The following is a 21,483-nucleotide window of genomic DNA, read 5'->3' on the forward strand; positions in this document are numbered from 1 at the left end:
AATCACCACTAACAAGCAGCCCAAATTCTCCTTTGGGGGTGTGGGAGTGCAGCCCCAAAACCAGGCACCGTCATTTTTATGCAAGAAGGGGATTTAGGCCGAAGAGTGGAGCAAAGAGATAATGTCAGGAAAGCGATGGTGATTTGGGGGCTTTATTGGCATTCGTTAGTTGGATGCCATCAGCCCTATGAAGTGTGGTGGCACAAGGAGAGAGAAGAGGCTGAGCGAGAAGAACATCTTGGCTGAGGGCATAACCCAAAGGCAATCTGTAGTCGTGACCTCAGGAATACAGCACAACCCCATTTTGCTTACCTATTTATTACCCCCCCTATTACGGGAGCATGCAGACCTGGGCTCCTTTGCTTTCAGCCCAACACAGATTATAGCCCAGGTGCCCCAAGGAGCTTGCAATCTAAGGGCCTGCGCAGACGAAACAAAATGTCCCGTTTACATCGATGCAACTGCGTCTCCCCAAGGAGACGAAGGCAGTAGCATCTTTTTCGCTATAGAGATGGAGGCGAAAGGAGGTGAAACCCAAATCTCCCGAGTGCTGGTCCAGTCCCTTAATCACAAAACTGCTCCTTCCTCCTCCACCGAGGCAGCAACGCTGCTGGCAACGAACAAACAGTTCTCCATGACCTGGTGAGGCTGATGCATCACGTAGGGCTTGATGATGATGATGATTATTATTACTATTATTATTATTATTATTATTATTATATCACCTGAACTAAAATGAAGTCAGCTCCATCTCCTTGCAATGAAAACCCTGTCATTCTTTCCTCTGAACGCCACTTCCTCGGTCCCTGTCTCGGTCTTTGTCTCACCTTCCCGGCCATGCTCACAAATCTGCCAGGAGCTTTTTTTTTTTTTTGGAGGCTGGGAGTAGATGGTTTCAAATAAACAAGCTAAATTTATTGCTGGACAGATCTCTCAACCTGCAGCCCCGGCCAGCCAACTGCAGCTGCGATGTAATAAGCACATAAATAAAGTTTATGGCTCGAGTGGCCTGACCCAGCTTTGCCCCAAGGTACAGAAGCAGTATCTTGTCATTAGTATGCAGGACACATCGCCTTAATGTCTGCTCATTTGTTCTCAGCCCACTCAGCTCTATAAATCTCCACAAAAGGGCAAGGCAGGGCGGAGGGGCAGAGGGAGAGGAGGATGGGAAAGGGTAGTGGGGAGGCGCGGGGGGGGGAAGCGAAGCTGGAGTTGAACTACTGTAATCAGCCAATTCTGCCTCCACTTCAGGGGGTTAGGAGAGAAGGGGAGTGAGAAGTTTAGGACAAACTTGATCCTTTCCATCCTTCCTAAGCTGGAGCTGGAAAAATAAACTGCTCCTGGTGTGTGCTTGAGGGGTGGGAGCCGTCAGCGGAGAGCTGAACATTTTGCTGCGACCTGCATCTTTCAATGGGGCAGAGAAAGAATAAGAGGGTAATATTGATGTTAGTAGTATTAATATTAGTAGTAGGATTATTTCTACTACTATAATGCCCACTGACATCATCACTTGGTTGCAGAGGTGCTGTACCTCCAGTAAGCACCAGTCCCTGCCATGAAGAGCTTAAAACTTGGACTGGGCCAGACTGGCTATACATGGAGCTGCCCATCCGCATGCAGCGGATGGAGACCTGTACGCACAGGGCAGGGATTCCCATGCAGGGTTATTCTCCGTGCTGTTGTGCCCATTCAGCGCATCTGAAAGCAAGGGGGAGAAGCCTCCCTTCTTTTTCTGCTATGATTATTATGGGCGGGGGGCAAACACAATGCCATGCCATCACCGGGCACAGCATTATACCGAGGGCCCAAGCTCGTGCCCTGCAGAGTGACCCCGGGGAAGTCGGGTCCACTCCCAGCTCCTCCAGTGGCTCCGCTGCCGACTGGAAATAGCAGCCATTCTCCCCATGGAAGAAGGGAAAGTGGAGGCTACAATTCAGCAGGGTTTAGGTTTACACAGATTTCGGTTTTTGAGTATCAACATTATCAAGTTTCAAGCAGCTCCTCCGCTTGGTCCAATATCGTGACCCAAATTCAAATGTGATCTCATTGCATGGGCTTCGGTCTCCTGTTTCGCTGCCACGCTGCGATGCAATAGCCTCCAATTCAGCACTTGACTGTCAAACACCATCTTGCAAGCAAGCCGCTTCCTTGCTGCAGAACCGTGCACGGACAAACGCATTTTCATTTTCACTCTGGGGGGGAACACGGACCGTCCTTTTGTGCTCATCCATCTTGTATTTTTCCCCCTTTGACGAAGGCAACCTGTTATGTATGGTCTGACCAAGGAAACACGAAAAACAAAATGCCCGACAGGCCCCACAGCACGTGAACAGAAAGGGGACAACCGGCAGGGCAACGGAGGAGCAAGAAACGAAACGCAACGCCCCGTCAGACTAGATCGCTATTACCGCGGCCCATTCTGGCCTCTGTAGTCTACCGAGGGTCACGCGGAAGAACAAGTAAAGCGTTTAAATCTAGACACGTACCCATCTCACTTACTTCAATGGCAGCCTCCGGTGACATCACTGCAGTGACATCACTGGCCTCAGTGACATCAGAACCTGTCCTTTTGGTTATCGTTTCCAAACTGCGAAGGGTTGCAGCAGTAGGTGAATGGCAGACGCACGCGTCACTCATTTATTTATCGGATCATGGGGTTGAAGGGACCTCAGGAGGTCACATCTAGTCCTCCAAGCAGGATCATCCCAGCCACGGCTTTGTCTACCCGGGTCTTAAACACCTCCAAGGATGGAGAGTCCACCGCCTCTCTGGGTAACCCAGTGCTTCACCACCCTCCTAGTGAGAAAGTTTTTCCTAATATCCAACTTAAATCTCCCTTGTTGCAACTTGGCTGCTTATGCTATTGGCATAACATCCCTCTTATCCATTCGAGGATAAAAGCCTACTCATGTTCTCTTTCAGCTCAGCTGCTCGAGTTGTGCGCGGTGCTGCAGAGCTTGCTACCAGTCCCCACGGCCTGGCTACCACCTGTGAAGCACCGAGCTGGGGATCCTCTGGGTGCGAGCTTTCAATATTTTCCGAACATTTCAAGCTGCTTCTTGGGAGGGAAATGCCACAAGAGCAGCCTCTCTTGCCGCATCCCTTTGCTTCTGGCAGCGGACGGGAAATGCAAGCAGAAGCAAAATGCAAAAAGGCCAAAGGAACCCAACCTTTGCTGACTTCTAGAAAATTTTTGGCCTGCCAAACACTTGCAAAAGCCGGAGGTGTGGGAAGAAGGGGGTTGGGAGTTCAGCAGATTCATCGGCCCCCAGGAAATCAGGGGCAGGCTTCAGGCTCAGACAAAAGAAGGATCTGCGGCTCTGCCGGGATGCCCTCTGCATTGCTTCAGGGTTCGTGCCGAAGCCCGGCCCATCCAGCTCTCCATGTTCTGATAAACTTGAACTGACAGGCATGTCCTCCCCTTGGGAGGACAACCTTAATGAAGTCATTTGGTAGGTAAAGCCCTTATTAAAATAGAGGAGCTACCTACTGGGACAGCCTTGCTGCTGGAGGGAAAAATGAATAAATCAGCTGAGGGAATGCTGTTCTCACAAGCAAAAAATCACCCCCTTTTCAGCTTTCATTTCACGTGAGGGGATGCAGTGTTTTCCCCATTGCAAATGGGCATGGTATGGCAAAGGCACACAATAGCTGCTCCAGGCATGGTTTGAGGTTCAGACTGACTGCATCCTGCTGACTGATTGCCACTAAAATGCTGGCTTTCCCTGTCATTATAAAGGAAGGCAGGAGCCTACAAACCTCTGGGAAAATAAAGCATTAAGATACTTATCCTTTCCCGTAAAGGGCATTATAGTCCATTTGTTTGGCATTTGCCCCACATCTAAGCGCACAAGGGCGCTGGCACTAGCCTAGGCACTACGGATTGATATAGCAGTCATAGTAGTAAGAATAATACGATGCAAAAGGCCATGCATAAGGATATAGGATTTGAGAGGTGTGGATGCACTGGTGACTTTATGGACTGATGAGGACTGAGAAGAGGGCAATACTTGCTCAGATGGGTTAATGATTCTTGCTGGTGAACATCCAGCAAAGCCTGCCCTATTTTCCAGACAGCTGGTGCTGCGGACGCCGCCTTCTTAGTACTTTGTACTAATCTACGTTCCAGCAGAAAGTGCAAAGTTCTCCGCAAACATTAACCGAGTGAGATAGACAACTTCAATCGCTCTCGGGGGCTTGGAGGCTCTTTGAAGAAGCGGATCTCTCCATTAGTGGAAAATACTAAGTACTGGGCGAATGAATTAAAAACCAGTTTGGCTTCTCTCGTGACGTCTGGCCTATACTCCGGAGGTGTATTTACACTACTTGCACAAAGAAAAAGGGCAGAAGTGAAACAGAAATCCTGATTTGTAATGATCGCCTCATACGGTTTCGTTTGATCTTGTCCTATATTATGTCTGATTTTACTTTTATTTAAAGTAGCAGACCAGGTCATTTCATTGCATGCTTTTACTGACCACCAAAAATGACTTGATGTTCTCATTACATAACACATTTTCTTGTTAATTCTGTTGCATTGTTTTAGCGAAAGCTGCAAATAAAACTATTACACAGGCATTAACCGCACCTCACTGCCCAGAGAGGTAGGCATGGTGGCTTCCATTTCATAGCTGGAGAAACTGAGGCACAAGGAAGTGGAACAAGTCAGGAGGAAAGCTCCAAAAAGCAACCGAAGAGCCTTGTTTCCAAACTACCAGGTGAATACATCCTCCCCTTACCTCCTTTCAAAGACAGCTGCAGGCTACACTCATGAATCACTGCTCTATTTTGTGGATAAGCCACTGTCTCCATTTTCAGATGCTGCCAGTGTTTGGATTCAGCCAGCAGAGAAAGCAAAGGCTCCCAGCTTGCACGCAGAGTCTGTCTCCGCTGCAGTCAGGACATGTGCCACCCACCCTTGCAGACACCCCTGCAGCGACTCGGCTGCCCAGGCTGAAGCTATCAACACCAGTGAAGGTGCAGCAGGCGATACTCCACAACGGGCTGACCCCCGCACAAACCCAGGGCCTAGGTGGGGACCCTGCGCTGCTGCAGTGGCACCGCTCTTGGTGCTTCAGCTGCTTAGGTTAAAGCTATCTGTTATACATCTGGCCAGATGCCTCACTCAGTCCAGTATCCTGTCATAAGGGATGGCAGAGCGATCTGACTTTGGTGTATATTCATACTATTTATGCACATTTACTGCACAGTAACCAAAATTACTGCACAGAACGGGCACACGTCTACACGTGCACACCCATACTGCACAGCAAATATGGCGACTTACGCCGACTCATGCATGCCTATACTGCGCAGTAAATACGGCGATTTATACTGACTTGAGTGTAAATCTGATACCTGGATCATGCAGGTATCACATTTATGCCCAATTAGTTACTGCGCAGTAACACACGAGTAGACGCCTTATTGCACACTAACACTGTGCATGTGGATTGACTTGGGACTAACTTTAGTCCCAAGTCAATTCGCACACAGCATTTATGTGCTTTAATGCCTGCACGAGTAGATGCCGGCCTATTTTGACTTACTATTTTGACTTACTGCGCAGTAAATTTAAGCTGGTGCAAATGCACATGTAGACATGCTCACTGAGAACTAGTGCGGGGCTCCACTCTGGTACCTGAGAAAGGAGTGAACCTTTAACAAAGACGACACCATGCCTCCCCTTAACTATCACAAGTAGGCGAGCCCTGGGCCGTGCTGTGAGCCCTCTGCCCTTGGCCATGCTAACAGGCAGGAAACAAGGGTGTGAAATGCTCTCAAACTGCAAACTAGATGGGAATGATCAGCCACTGAATTAATTAAAAACACTCCCCAATTTGAAGGCCAATTATCTACTTAGAGGGACGGGAAAGAGCTTCCCCCACCACCTTCCCTGTGCTGCCATCGTGTGAGTGCAGCCCCTGACGTTGTGCAAAAGAAAGGTAGGCTGTGCAGCCTTACGGGGACACCCAGCCGTGGTTGGACTGCCTCGGTATTCACCTTTATGAGCTCTTCTGTCATTGGGCCTATTTGCAAAGTCTGCTGCCTGGCAATGTGGACCTTGGGGGCTTTTATGCAAAGTGTTTGGATGCTTTTCCACCCTTCTTCTCTACTCAGGGGAAAAAGACATTAAGTCCTTTAGCAGTTAATGCTACCGTGCAGTAAGAAGAGTGAACGTTCACATGAGCAGATTTGTGAGAGGGGTATCAGTAAGAAGCATTCAAGTTGTCACTGCAGATTATTTAGTCCACCCTCTGCCTGCCATCAAGGAATTGTTCCCCACACTGGGTATTTTTCTAGCATTTTGTTCTGTGTACAGACACTACTACCACTTCCCCTGAGCAGAAACTGTGCAGAGAGATGAGGATTGTGCTAGTTAAAAGCCCTGGTTTCTGCCAATATAACTCATGCATTCCTTGCTAGAATGGAAGGGGAAAAAAACTCATGCATTTCTAATGTTGCTGAATTTCCAAAACTTTCACATCCTTTTGTTCCTAACATCATTGTGGGGCCATGACAACGTAAAACACCTGTGGAAATAACAAGGGGAGGGGACCAGAAACCATTGCTTGCACTCAGGCTCATCACTACTCCTGAACTCAACGCACCTGAATCCCCGCAGCCCCAAGCTCCCAGGGGGGCGGGGGGTCACCATCAAAATCTGAGCTTTGCAGGATAGGCCCAGGTCTAATAAGACTTCAGAGGGAAGCATAGCTAAAGATAAATGAGTGTGGCACTCAAGAGGTTAAAAGCATTTTAAGTACCCTGCTGATGATCCCTTCTATGTTCTGTGCACGCTCATTTTCAGTGCCTTACAATTGTAACCCCAGTGTCGCATGTGAACCAAAGCCACTTCTAAGTAAGATGCCTCCTGAGATTAGCACGTCAGCAGTGAATGCGCAGCTCAGCTGACTGCCATTTATCCAAACGGAGGGTGTCAAAGTGTCACTTGCTGGCTGGCGAAGACTTGTTTCAAAAGGACTCCGTTCCTTCCTTGCCTCCAGCATCTGGAAGGAGAGAGCCCACTATCCGTTTCTGCTTGGAAAAGAAGAGATGCAATGTCATTCTTGCGCTCTCTCGATGGGACCTGCCAAGTTGCATGAAAACCTCCCACAAAGAAGAAAGCCGGCTTTTGAAAAACTCCTTAAATAGAGAAGGGAAAACTCAACCTGAAAAGAGAGATGAGCTTTTAAAGAAGGCAAATTCTGAATTCACCACCCTGGGCCTTCCTTCACAACAGACATTTTTTTTCTCAAACAGCTGCGACCCCGCAGTCCCGAGACTTGGGAACATCTGGCTGAAGTTTCTGGGGAAAGCTAAGACCCCATTTTCCTCCCATGAATTCTGGCTCTGAGACCCTCCCTGGTATGGGGAGAGGTTCAACCAAGAGGTTTTAGAGCAAGGGTTATGTGGCCATCCTGCACATACATCAAACACCCATTACAAAACATCAGACACTGATGTGGCGCAGTCAAACACCACCCAGCAGGCAACTTCTATACAGTCTTTTGCACTTGGCCAACTAGAAAGGCTGAACCTGAGAAGTCACAAATGCCTAGATGTGCAATCCCTACTCAAGTCCATTAGCAAAGCTCTGCACTGAAAAACAGGTTGAGGGTCCATCAACCCCATTTAAAATGATGACATTTGCAGAAATAAGATGTGGGGAGCACTGTAGTTGAGTGATTCTGCAGATGCCCTTTATGCATGATTTGAAGAAGGAAGGTTACTCAGACTTGTGGCTGTCAAGTTGCATGCTCACGAGTGCAAGGATCCCAAATCACTTGTTGCTTTTGAGCCAGGGTCCTTTGCAACAACTTTCTCTTGGCCATACTGAACAGAGAGAAACTTTCCTTATCCTGTTTAACAACCTGATTCAGAAAAACACTCAAGTGCATGCTGATGCCCAACCTACTTTATCAAAGCATCGAAGCGTGTGCCTAACTTCAGCCGTTTGCTAACGTCTCCCTGGACATGACTGCAGTTCAACCCCTGTTGAACTGGATTTGAGTTGCTTGTCTCCGTCGAGTGGTATCTTCCAAGATATCTTGATGGAGACAAGAGTTGTGTGTCTCCATCAAGGCCTCAAAGGCTGGGGTCTAATCCCTTTTGTGCTGTTACTTGTAGATGATGAAATATAAAATGCAAGGTGACCAGGGTAGGGTATAATAAAACCCTTAATGTTTGCTATTTCCTCATCCCAGACTGCCCCACCTTGTAACCTCAGCTCTGTGCTGCAGTTTAGCAGGTTGCTGTAGGTGACACAATGCATGCCAACGCGACATCAGATCCATAAAAGCTCCCACCATGTCCAAGCACGGTCACCTTTCTCACGGACAGTGGGAAACCAGCACATCTTGCCTCTGATGCATCTCTCAGATATGCCAATTAATTAGGCTATAGTCAAAGTGTAACAAACCTAGTCTTTAACTGCTAATTACCAGTGCGGTGTCCATGAGTAATACAGTAACAGAGGAGGTGTGGCAGGTTTTCTATGACAAGCTCCTATTTGCATGATCTCCCTGAGAAACGTTCTCTCCTTGATATAGGGCATGAGACCATATTTCTGGATAGGCTTTCTCTATCCAGATCATCCCCAGGGATTGTTGCAATCTGCCTCTCTCTCCAGAGTAACTGGCTTTCACAGAAAAGTACTTCTGGATTATCTGGTTCCTGCTCTGGCCACTCAACATTGCTGTTACCGTATAGCTGAAGTGCTCTTTACTCTAGCAATACATGTATTAGCAGCATGACAAGGATAGATGGGTATTGCACCTTTAAGGAAATAATGCTATCCATCCAAAAGAAAGTGAACTAGTGAAAGTGCCCGGAGAGAGACCGCAGGAGTTTTCAACAGACATTCATGAGTCATCCCAGAGCTTCCTAGCATCCTATTCCTTTTTAAAACAAAGACCTGAGTTTGTAAGGAAGATACCAACAGATGCCACTGCTGCCCCTCGGGCACTTTGAAGGCAGAAGGTGACCCAGTTTTCCAATGATGGAAAAAAGTCTCTTTCCAACAGAGTTAAATTTTACAAAACAGGGCTCACTTTCCTTGAAACTTTGCCATTTTTGACAGTTTAGAAAAACTATTGCAAAGTTTTTCTAACAACATTTTTTAGTTGATATGGGAGGGACAAAAATCCAGGTCTCTCTTATTTCCCTTTTTCCGCTACAATGACAGCAAGAAAAAATGTAGTTTTCCCAATGGAAGTAAACATTTCGTTGTGAATTTTAAAAAATGCATATTTGTTTGATTTGCTGACAAATGAAAAACGGCATGGGCATTTTCAAACCTAGTGAAAAATTCTAATTTTCCCTTTTTTCATGAATGCCACGTACTTCATCTGTCTTTTAAGGTGACACTGAACTTCAAGGGAAAAATGATGTGCAATACCTTCAAAGAGAACATAAAAAGAGAAGTTTTAGGGGGTCTGTTGCAGGGCTGAGACCATCGCTTCTCACTCGACACGGTGAGTTCTTAAAAAGCTGATCACTCTTATAAATAAACTCACTTTTTACATTTCGGCGACAGGAAAAGAGCGAGCCTGGAACAGGGAAAACCCCTGAGAAAGGGTTTCAAGGGAAAGCTTCTCAGAGGGAAGAGAAATCATAACGGGGGACACTTGTCATCGATGCAGTTAAATGCCTGTGCAATTCAGTTGGCTTAATAACAGGTATCACATTTACCCAGATAACTTTGCCTGCTCTTGGCAATAAACTACATTTCTAGCAGAGCAAAAATGTCCAACAAAATTGTTTTTCAGTGGGGAACACCAGCTCATCAGAACTGATACTTGGTTACGAGAACAGACTGCATTTTCTTCAACTTACGTCAAGAATAGTTTTTGGGTCCAGGATGGTCTTTTTCATCCAAACCAGAATGCGTATAAAAGAAAGATCATCGTGAGCAGGGGGTCAGACTCGATGATCTAATGGGTCGCTTCTGACCCTAGAAATCTATGAAATCTGAAAAAAACCAGGATGGCCCATGGCCTGGTGAAGACAGAAGTCGCTGTCTGGAAAATGGGAGAGTAGCACAGTGGGGATGTGGAGCTTGGGTTTCCCATTTCTCAGGGGTGCCTCTTTACCAGTAAAGACCACTGCACCCAGCTCTTTTGGCATTTCCCATTGGAATGACCCTGCCAGGTATAAATAATTAACTATTCATTAGGCCAGAGTGGCACCATCGTTCAAGATTGGATGTGCAAGATTTGGGTCCAAATCTCTAACAGAGGGAATGCATTTAAATATATAAGCTGTAATAGCGCCAACGGCACGTAGCTCCAAACTCCCAGTCTGAGTCCGGCTTGCAACTGGGTCTCCCTTGTCACAAATGGGTGATCTGATTGCCAGGCTTTTCTCTCTCTCTCCCTCTCTCTCTTGCAAAAGGTTTTGATTTTCTCCTGATGCAAGGGCAGAGACGGATATATTTTTGCAATCTCGCCCAGTTCCACAAGACGGGGAAATCCTTCTGCGTCCAGCCCCAGGCACCAGTTCTGCCAGACAAAGGCAAGTCACTTGTTGCTTTTAGTCTTGGGCTATGCACGTGCAAGAGGAGTCAACACATTTATTGCATTAGCTGGTGGTTAACAGCCATCCACGAGGCCTCTTTTACCTCCAAGCCTTTGTTGGAAAAAGCCAAAAATGACAAAGAAAAGGGGGAGGGGGGAAGATTTCAACTCTCCTCAAGACATTGTTTTGCAGTACAGGTATTTCAGCTCTTACTGCACCGGGGAACAGGATGAAACAGGTCACCACAGCATCAGATTACAGACTTTTACCTTTTTAACTTTTCTGCTCAGCACGTAGGCTCCAGAACTGATACCAAGGCAAGGGGGCAGGGAAGGGACAAGGATGAGTGGAGGTGGTGGCGAAACCTCAGCGTTTCAGAAAGACCCATCAAGTCCCGGGTGGATCTCGCAACTCGAGCTCGTCCCACGAAGGGCTCACCTGGAAATGTTGGAAGCGCCAATGTAGAAGTGGAAGCACTTCATCCAGGCCTCGGAGGCAGTAAGAAAGCAAAATGCAAGAAAAGAGATCATGATAGATCCTTCCGCGAGATCGCACGAGCGTTCATTTCCCTTCCCATTTATAATGAGAAGTCACCACTCAGTCCTCTGACTCCTCATTGGGCTTGAAGATATAACGAGCCATTTAACTGGAATATTGGAGTGAATATTGGGCAGCCTGTATAGCTCCAATAATTACACACACGTCACCTCTATTCTGTCACCTGTCTTCTCACAAGCACCGTCAGCACCAGCACTGTGTGCCAAGAGTCCCGACTTCACAGGAGAGTCATACGGATGAGCTAATATACATCTGAGCAGTTCTAGGTATTATTACTCAGAACAACTCTTTCACCTGAGCTTTCTGGATAAGGCTGACACCGAGCCCTGCCATGCACCTGTGTCTTATCAAACCAACAGCTCTCTCGTATTGCCCTCATCCCCCTATCAGCGTGCCTCGCTGCCTTTTAATTCGCGTATTTTAAGACACTCCTGAGACAGAAATGTCCCATGTCAGCATTTTACGGTAGGGAAACTGAGGCACAAAAAAGCCAGGTGACTCACCTGAGGTCACATACAAAGTCCATTGCAGAGGAACGGCTGGGACTTGGTTTCCTGAGCTCTAGGTTCGACTCCAAATTGCTGAACTATCTACTAACTTTGTCAAAGTTGGTCATAATGCCACACCTGGATTTTAAATGAGTTGAAAAATGGTGAAGACAAGAGAAAGTCAATGGTGAAGACTAGAGAAATGGTGAAGACTAGAGAAAGCCAACTAGACTTAGCAAAGACTTTATCCATTTCATTTAACTTGGGTTTTCTTTTGCCTATTCATAAGTAATCTCAAAATATACTGAGGTTTTTTGGGGTGTGTTTTTTTTTTTTTTTAAATGAAAGCTACAGGAACATATCCGAGCCTGTGAGCTGTTTACAAGATCTGTTTGACAACCCACAATTCATTATTTATTATGACTTCTCCTATAGGTCACACGGGATGTTTTCTGATCCCTGAATAAGTGAAACTTTTACAAAGGAGAGGGGAACCAAGAAATCTCAGCTAATTTCAAGAAGGCAACACAAAAACCACCCACGTGAAACCATTTTGCACCCGGGTGGTTGCAACTCTTTTATGCTCCACCAAGCATCTTGGAAACAACGCGACCAGCCTGTACAATGTTCTCAGGAAGCCAATGCAAAGTTTCACTAACCTACCCCAAAATGATCTGTGTGTACTTTTTATAAGAATGCATGCCTGCAAAAGGGCCTGGGCCATCTCCACCCAGCTGTATTACCAATAAGCATTTGTTCAGCAAAAGCTAATCAAGTCTTTTCTACAAAGATGCCGGATGGTCATCCCAGTGGTCCATAAGGAATCACATCTCACTCTCAATGCAGCACCAGGATAGCGAGTTATGAGATGCTTTGGACATCAAGTTGACCCTGCCGGAGCCTGGACCTGGGCTTGTTCAGCCACTCATTTAATTGCACGGGGACATTCTTCGGCCTGCAGCAAACCAACCACTCCTTGCACCAGAGAACACGCGACAATTATTCAGACACACCTGCCAGAATACGTATATAGAGAAGAGCACGCGGGATCGAGGACGGCAGATGTCAAGGGGAACCGTGTCCCTGCCATTGTGCAAGAAAGAAGCATGAAGTGAGATGTGCCTAGACCTGAAGGTCAAGAAGGCTTTTCCTAGTGCCACTGGAAAATAGCGACCTGCTTCTGGCTGATCTTAGGTAGGCTGAGATGTGAGGTTCCAAAGGGAGAGAAATCACCTTGCTAATCAGCAGCAGAGTGGTAATTATGAGTAATAATATTGCAGTAAGGGTGTGTCGGGCTTTTCACCATGGTGTCCTCTTCCCAGGAACTGTAAACACCGGTGGCTCTCCTGAATCAACGTCTGAACATCGAGAGGGTGGGTCGAGTCCCTTCACCTATCATCAGCCCTTTTTAAAGCTTTACTGGTCAAGTTAATAAAGCAAACACCCAAAGCGTGTTCTGGCAGAGCCCATGGCATTTAAGAAGCTGAACTTCCAGTAAGACTTCAGGTAAAAGGTTTCAGGTCTATTGTCCTGGGTCAGAGGAGTGCTGCTTGCACTTTTTGGGGAGGGGGGTTTATAAAACAAAGACAAGGATAATAATGAGACACCCTCCCCAATTCTTGGCAAGGGACCCCAGAGCTAAAGGCAACCTCCCTTTAATGCCATCCAAAGATGTGGTAGGGCTGAATGGCCAAAGTCCTGAGACCCACCCCCCCATCTCAATCTCATTAGCTAAATCCAGAGCTACAAGTGATTTGCTTTTACATTCAGAGGGTTTTATAGGAAAACTTGTCTACCCCAAGGACCTGAATGAGAGAGAAAGCCTGGTGCGGAGCTGGGATGGCTGGACTCCATCACACAGTCCCCACACAATATTCCTCCTCTCCCCACCAAAAATACATGAAACCCCCCAGAAACAGCAAGTTTTCTGTTTAAAAAGCAACCCAACAGCGGCAGATTTCTGCCTGGGGCTTGGCTTAGCGGCATTGCAGACAAACCTCCAAAAGGCAGCACACATCTGCAAGCCCAAGGGGGAACTCGAGACGCAAAGAGCAGGAAAGCAGATTGCTGGTGGAGAGCAGCCCCAGAAAACCAGGAAGCCCTTATCATCACTGCCTGGTTTCGAATTCAACTCCCCACCCCATCAAAGAGTCCTGTAGTCAAATACGCTTCAGTTCCACTTGCAAAAAAAAAAAAAGTCATTTAAAGGGCTCCAGAGGCCCGCGGCGTTTGCTCAGCGCTGCTTGAACAACGGTGACCCGCAGCACCTTGCATGAGGATGTATTTTGGCTGTTGGCTCGGAAACCTCCCACGAGAAAACAAAACACTGCCGTCAACATGAAGGTAGTGCTTAGAAGATGTTCTGGTTGATGCCTCTGAAGAAAGATATCCCCAGCCTCTGGAACAGGTACAACCTGTATCTTTGCATTGCTGCGCTCTCGCAGCAGCCTGCGGGGCACTTGGGCAGCCCGAAACCCCAGGCACTCAAATGTGAAGGGCTTGTGCAGAAAAAGGGTGGATGTGGTCTCCTAACCCTGGGTTTACCTGTTGAGGCTGCCCATGCGTTGGGGATGAAAAATCATGCAGCGAGAGCATTATACAGGGGGTAAGACAGCCCAGAAGTTGCAAGTTCAAGACCACAGCATTAGTGCTTACGGTGTGGCTCAGCGTCCTTTTGAAAATGTGGCTTCTATTTGGGTGGCTATCAAGCATCTTGGCTCTTATACAAACTCCCAACCTGCTTGTTCTCTCATTCCCAGTCTCGAGACAGTCGGGCCCCTGTCACGTTCGTTCCTGTGATAAAACGAGACGGTGATTTCGGCTTCGCGCAGACCAAAAACATTTAGCATTCACCCAATCCCAAACACGCTAAAGACCCCGTGTACTCTGTTCACAAGTAACATATTCAAATGACTACGGAGCAGGAAGCAGCTCTTTGCAAATAATCGAACCGTTTCCTTCTCCTAATTCTTTTTAGGTATTCACTGGAACTGATTGCAGTCTTTTGCTGGGAAATGCCCTTCCCAACTTGATTTCATTTTTTTCTGGCCTTAAATGTTCATTCTATTTCGAATGCTCTGGATTTGTTTCCAACAATCCCAAAACCAAATATTATTTTCTACTGAAGCCTATCTTCAAAATCAAAAAAACCACCTAAAAGTGTTCCCAAAAAATGACTATAATCCACAAAAGAATCAACGTTTTCTGCCATTTTGACAGCTCTGTTTAGTTTACAAAGGCATCCCAAAAATATCCAACACATGCAGCTTTTACAAATCCTAAGGCACTCAAATGTGAAGGACTTGTGCAGAAAAAGGGTGGATGTGGTCTCCTAACCCTGGGTTTACCTGTTGAGGCTGCCCATGCGTTGGGGATGAGAAATCATGTAGCATGAGCATTATATAGGGGGGAAAACAGCCCAGAAGTTGCAAGTTCAAGACCACAGCGGAAGCGCTTACAGTGTGGCTCAGCATCCTTTTGAAGGGAGAGTGCTGTCTTGACCCTTTGGCTTGTTGTATAATGGAAATACTACTATACTTGCAAAAAAATTTGCAGGGCTGACCTATGGAGGGGTTTTGACAAGCCGTTCATCAAGTATGAGTCATAGAAACCTTTTAGCACCTTGGGTGATGCAAAGCAGCAAAAGCTTATCCCCATAATGAGTGCAAATGTGCAAGTTCATCTCTGATATACTGAAAGAAAATGAGGATTTGGGCAAGGCCGTATTGGATTAAGATACCACGTGGTGGTTAGAGATGGTTTTGAACCAACGCAACAGATAGGAGCATCCCGAGGCTTTGGAAGCATCAGTCTGGAGCCAAGCTTCAGAGCTGGCCCACAGCTCCAGATCTGCACCCCTCTGAATCTGGGGGGAGACTACTGAGCTTTCCAGCTCAGAGCCCTTAATAGCATGAAGGATGGTGGGGATGCTATCCCAGGAATACCTCAGGGCAGGGACCAAGCTTTTTCTGTTGTGTTCAGACAAGGATTAGCCCAATGCAGTCCTCCTTCCAGATCCACATGCCTCAGGGCTACTGAAATACGAATAAAAGACGGTGCATACAAGGAATAATACATGTGACTCTGGAATCAGAAACGTCCCAAGCCATTTCTACACGTGCTAGTGGGTGGCCACAAACCAGACCAGGGATGCTCCATGAATACTATCTCAATGAGGTTACTAAATTAACAAGTCAAATCCTGCACATCATCACAGCAGGGCTGTGGACCACAACCATTATGATCCAGAGGAGAGATCTGGTAAGTTGAACCACCAAAAAAAAGGAACTTTTCCTAGGCCAGATAGCAGGATCTGCACTTAGCTTTGAATCATGTCATCCAAGATTATGAGGAGGACCTGAGGACAAGAGGCAGGACGTGAGGACAGGCCCTGATCCTGCAAGGAACTCCAGCACCAGACATCCCGCTGAGGCCAAAGACGCCTCGCTTGCTCGGGCATAAGCTAAAGAAGCTGCAGAAATGGGGCCTGGAAGTGGAAGCAACTGTATGCCATTACAAAGATGCAAAGAGGCCAACTAAACAATCTGGACCAAAGAAGTAAAAGGAATGAACTTTCTGAAACAAAGAAATTAAAGGAAGAAAAGAAAAAAAAAGCACCCCTCGCAGAGGGCCTCAGCTATCAGGCCCACCCGATGAAAGCTGAACCGTTTTGTCCAAAACACGAGAGAACCGGTGACGTGGAAACCTGCTGTCCAGCTTCCCAGACCCTTTTGCAAACTGGCCTCCATCCTTGGCACCAGTTGCTCCAGCAGCCAGGTTCAATTACTGCACGACTTGCTTAACTCAGCATCTGCCTTGCCCAAGCAGCATGGCGAGCGAAGCCAAGGAGGTAGATGGATTACTGCAAATGAAGTGAAGATAATCCCGGGCAAGGACCTTTTTATCCAGGGAAAGTTTCCATCGATTCCACATCACAACCCCTTACAATCTCTTCTTAATAATGTGCCTGCCAGCGTGTTGAAAAGATTAAAGCTGCTGAGTGATGTGATGCTCTGTGGCCCTGACAGGGAGTGATCAAAGGAGGGGGGGGTGGGAAAGGGGAACAGATCCCTTGTATTATTTTGTCATCTGGACATGGCATAGCCGTGCACTGTATTTGCACTCAGGTTCAATGCAGAGGATGAAAGCAAGTGGGTCAGGAGCAAGGGAACGCGGAGCGCAGTGAAGGTTTGCTTTTGCAAACACTGATTACCCTCGAGCATCCTAAACTCAAGTGCTAGCCAAGGAGACATTATGCAATAGTAGGGAAACCAAATATGTGCACGGCTATTGCGTACTAATCCCATCATGCTGAAAGCAAGGGGCTGAATTAATTCATATGTAGGGTAACTCCACAGAAGGGAACCCTGGAAAAAATCTTGTAGGGGACGCTGCGTGGCTTTCCTGTTACGTGACTTTCCTTCATTAAGCCATTTACAATATAAGCCCCCCCCCAGTAGGGCATCAACCTGGAAAGGTTGCACCTGGTTTTGCTAAAGACTTTGCCCATCACCGAAATGTGGTGGGGTTATTCTGTGCCAGCAAGAGTCAGCCAGATACAGGAATGAATCATATCATCCCTGGCTGGCTGCTGAAGACCTTGGCCAACTTGATGCTCAGTTTTACTCCCTTGGTTTTAGCGGGGGCTTTGGCCAAATAAGGATGTAGGGAAGAGGTTTGATGCTTCTTCCGGCACGGATGACGCTTTCAGTCACGCCGTAGGAAGCAGAGACAAGACTAGTGAGCGTATGCTTGAGTTCTGCCGCAACGTGCTACGTTTTGTCATTTGGGAGTACATTTCCAGCCAAGCTGCAGCCCTTTCTCCATTTTTCCTACCCATCCATGCATTCATATTTGTCCCTGCAGTGCTTTTTGGGCTTCAAAGCATGGAAAAAAGTTGTGCATTGCCATTTCTCTGAACTCAAATCATACCTGCAAGACAGCAAGAGGCCTCCTTAGCCTCGCTGTACCTGTCTGTATAGCACATGAATCCATGGGCGCTTGCTTTCCAGGGCTGTTATAAAAGAAATAGAAGCCTCAATTCTTTTCTCAGGGGGATGGGACTTGCAAAGCTGCCTCTTTGAAGCAGGCTGAAAAGACGTTCGCCCTCCCCCTAAAGCTGACGTTCGATGCAAACAATGCAAGCGCTTTGTGGCACCGAACATCTTCGCATGGCCACGGCGGCAGAGGTTATCTGGAGTCATTGAAAGCTGGCTGCAGACAGCCAGGTGACTGCTCTCTGCCGGAGTACATACCTCGGCGAATAAAGTTTATGAGATAAAGACTAATGCAATCCTTTTCACAGGGCTTACACGGAGTAATTATAGACCTATCACTTAGAGTTAATTACATACAGTTTAAGACATCATTATCTATATTGGAAAACCATCTCCCGTGAACTCAGTTCCTTTTGCCCTTCAGCTGGTGACAGCTCAATGTTTCCAAAGAGGAGCGCAGGGTGGGAATTTGCACCTATAATGGGAAGGCACACTGCCATTGCGCAAAGCCTCCAGCTTCTGGGAAAGGCGGCCTTGGCTTGGGATCTCCAAAACACCTTCCCAGACAACAGGCATTTCTTTGATTTCAAAGGCTTTGGAGGGAGCCTCCACCGCTTCGTTTCCTATTTCATCAACCGCGGATATTAGACATTATATTAATAATTAATGTCGTATTTTTATCGTCTCCACCCAGCCAGATCAGCAACTAGTAAAAATAGGCATCGTGCTATCAGCTATGCTAGTTTACCCAAGTGCCTGGGCCATTACATAAGCCAGAAAAGGAAAGGAAGAGTGTTTGCTAGCCCTGGAGACTGGAGCACACCGTAGGTAGCGGTGGAATAACTTCCTGATGCTATCTCCCCAATATCCTTAAACCTTATGAAAAGGGGCTTTAATGGAGGTGAGCCAGAGGTCATCGTCCTCCGTAGCACCATCCCGCCCTAGGTCTCTCTGTTGAGACCGCTGACAAAGATGCATGCCCTCATACCTTTTTTTATTTTTTCCCCTTAACTTTTTTGGTTTTGTAGAAATAATTCTGCCTAGACCTGGAGTCAACCCAACAATATCTTTTTTTCCCCACATGCCATTAAGACGTTCATACCTGTTTGCAATCGCCGCATGGGGGCATCTGAGAACACTGTTTTCCCAGGAGTCACAAGAATAAATAACAGTGCCATAGCAAATAATCACGGGGAGAAAATCGCTGGTGAATGCTGAACTCTGATGAAAAGAGCAATCGGATGCTGGATCGTCCTCGAATGGCAACCACCTTTGGCTGCTAATAACCATAGTGTGGGGGTGGGCTAGATCAACGGAAACATCGTGCTGGATTATGAATCCTGTATTATGTGTGGTGCAGCCCCTCCACTCATAAGTATTTTTTCCCCTTACCTCTCTGCGTGTCTTTATGGGTCTCCAAAAAGGAAAAATAGTCCAAAGGAGTGGCTTGTGCTTGGGCATGGAAACGATGGAGGATGCACAAAAATGGGATGTCACGTTAGGGGCTCTGCTGTTTGGACGAGTCCTGCGAGCAAAGAAAAACAACAGGAGCAGGAAAGCAAAAGTCAAGCTGCAACAGTGCCAAGCAGCTGAGCACCATTTTCTGTGGTATGGCGCGTGCGTGTGTGACAGGCCAGGGCAAACCCTAACAAATGCATTTCAGAGCTCCCTGCCTCGGGGCTCCAACAGGTAGCAACAGAAAGAAAAAACATTTCACAATTATAAAGAGGAACTGTCAGGGGGGGAAAAAAAATCCCTAAAAACAAGGAGGCAGGAAAAGTGATGGTGTCACTAGACAATAAAGGGAGTGAAAACAGTGACAGGAGATGACTGGAGATGTCATTAGGCTGTAAATGGCTTTACTCTATATAACGAGCTCTCTTCCCAGGACAATGGGACCAGATGATAAAGCAGCAAAGCTCCCCTAATAGCAATGAAGCCTGGTGGAGTAATGCCAGATGAGGATTTGGCCCGCTGGATCAACCTATAGTCTTCAGGAGAGATGGTTTTCCAAAGCTGTTACAGCCAGACAAAGATCCTCCGGCCAGACCTGCTTAACAAAGGCCATTTCACCACTTGGGTTGCCAGCATTACTTCCAGGTCCAAACGATGGATCCTCTGCCTCATCTCTTGGTAAACCAATCCAGTGAGCTCCTGGGTTTTTGGGTTTTTTTAGAAGTGCTTTATTTCCAGTCTGAAGTTTACTGACTTTGGTTTCTGGTCAGCAGATCTCATTATGCCTTTGTCTTCCAGGAGCCTTGTAATATCTTTTCTATGCATGGGCAAACAAGCCTGTTCAAGCCATCTCTACCCATTAGGCCTATTAGGCACAGCTGGTTTCATACTGAGCCTCCTTATAATGTTGCATTAGCATGGCATTTGGAGGGCAAATGCCAATTTCAAGGGGACTTTATGTCTATTAAAGTCCAAATAATTCTGCATGGCTCATTGAGGACAAAAGTCCCTACTGGAAGCGATAATAGCCTACCTGCAATCTGCCCCAGACCCATCCTGCAATCATCACTGCCTCCCCACGAAACCGCAGATACCATAGTTACTTCCTATGTCATGTGGAAGCAGGTATCTCCTGATATCTTTCCCCTTTGCATTATCCAAAGGTGGATCCAGCCTTGAATGAGGCATAGGATAAATCACGATAGGATCACTGGAATTACACCAATTGCCATGACAGTGGATTTGGCCCTTTCCCTCTACTGACACGATTGCCGTCCCAAGCAGAGCGTTGTCTAATGGCCAGTCCCCTTGTAATCTCGCCAGCGTGTTTGTTGGCCCATATCGATTCCTGCATAACAGCTCAATAAAGAATTTGCTTTTGAATGAAAAATGGCTGGAGGAATTTACAACGGTCAGCCCTGTTTGCTCACCAAACCGCAGCGTTTCGCTACTGAGCACAGAACTAATACTGTTTTCAGGGAACTGGCCGATGCTCCACACCCACTGTACCGGCAAGGCCAACATTTATTTACCAAGCAAAACATAAAATAAAAAAATAAAAAAGGAAGAAAGAGCTTGGGGATGGATACAGCTGCTTATCATTTCCTTGAATCTAGGGTTGGGTTTTCAGAGCTCCCTTGCTTACAAATTATTGACATCAGGGATTTGAGATGAAATATTGCTAGCAAAACAGCCTGCCTTGAAACAACCCCATCGGCGCTTATAAAATCCATCAAATGCCACCCATACAACAGTCTGCTCAGAGATTCAGATGAAAGAGGTCCGTCCTGATATCCTGAGCAGCCAAGGAACCAGCCAACATGTTTCATTGGCATTTTCCCAGTCCCTATGCATCACCAACACTTAATAGCAAAACTGGGCTTTATTGGATTGCATTTCATTTTCCTTGGAAGGGGTCCTCCAGGTGCGTTATAGGAGGACACCACATTATTAACACTCTCTTTCCATTCTCAGGCAACTTCTGTATTCCCAGCCCCACCAAGGATCTATAAAATGCCATGCCCCTTGCTGGAGCGAGCAAAATGTTTTGCACCAAGGCAAGACAGAGCATGTCATTTCCTCTTCGGAAATGTGCTAGTACTTTTAAAAGAATCTCTTTGGGTGGCACTTTTATCTGATCCACAAAGGAGAGTAATAACACCTCCATGAAGCCTATGCGGTGTTTTATTTGTATGGAGTTGGGGGCAAATATTAATAAAGTGTTCTTCACTCATCGCTTAGATGTGGGAGACATTACCTCTGTTTCTGAGAAAGGGAAATTGAGATACAAGGAGTTCGAGTGACTTGCTCACGCTAGCAAAGTAGGGATAAAAAGCATGAATTCCAGTGCTTTTTTTTTTTTTTTTGGCAGTTCATTAGCTCTTTACTAGTCTTCATTTCCCATTGCTAAGATTTGGTATACATATTATACATATTCTAGGATGAGGGGATTTGAAATGTTACTAAGG

At 46.7% G+C, this 21,483-nt stretch overlaps 1 long non-coding RNA gene across 3 annotated transcripts in view; it reads right to left on the reverse strand.

Moving 5' to 3' along the window:
* LOC149859099 (uncharacterized) overlaps positions 1-21,483 on the reverse strand; it is a 128,566-nt gene that overhangs the window by 63,534 nt on the left and 43,549 nt on the right. The window contains exons 1-2 of one of the 3 annotated variants that reach the window (XR_016443768.1): positions 18,953-19,593; positions 14,109-14,357 (exon numbers count right to left, since the gene is read on the reverse strand). The exons of 1 other annotated variant lie outside the window; for it this stretch is intronic. This is a non-coding gene — a long non-coding RNA (uncharacterized LOC149859099). Of the gene's footprint in view, positions 1-14,108; positions 14,358-18,952; positions 19,594-21,483 lie in introns of those variants that run through there. One more of the 3 variants, XR_016443769.1, reaches the window with a different exon arrangement.

This window comes from Crocodylus siamensis, chromosome 8 (assembly GCF_052110815.1).
Source record: "Crocodylus siamensis isolate JL-2025a chromosome 8, ASM5211081v1, whole genome shotgun sequence".
Classification (NCBI taxonomy): domain Eukaryota; kingdom Metazoa; phylum Chordata; order Crocodylia; family Crocodylidae; genus Crocodylus; species Crocodylus siamensis.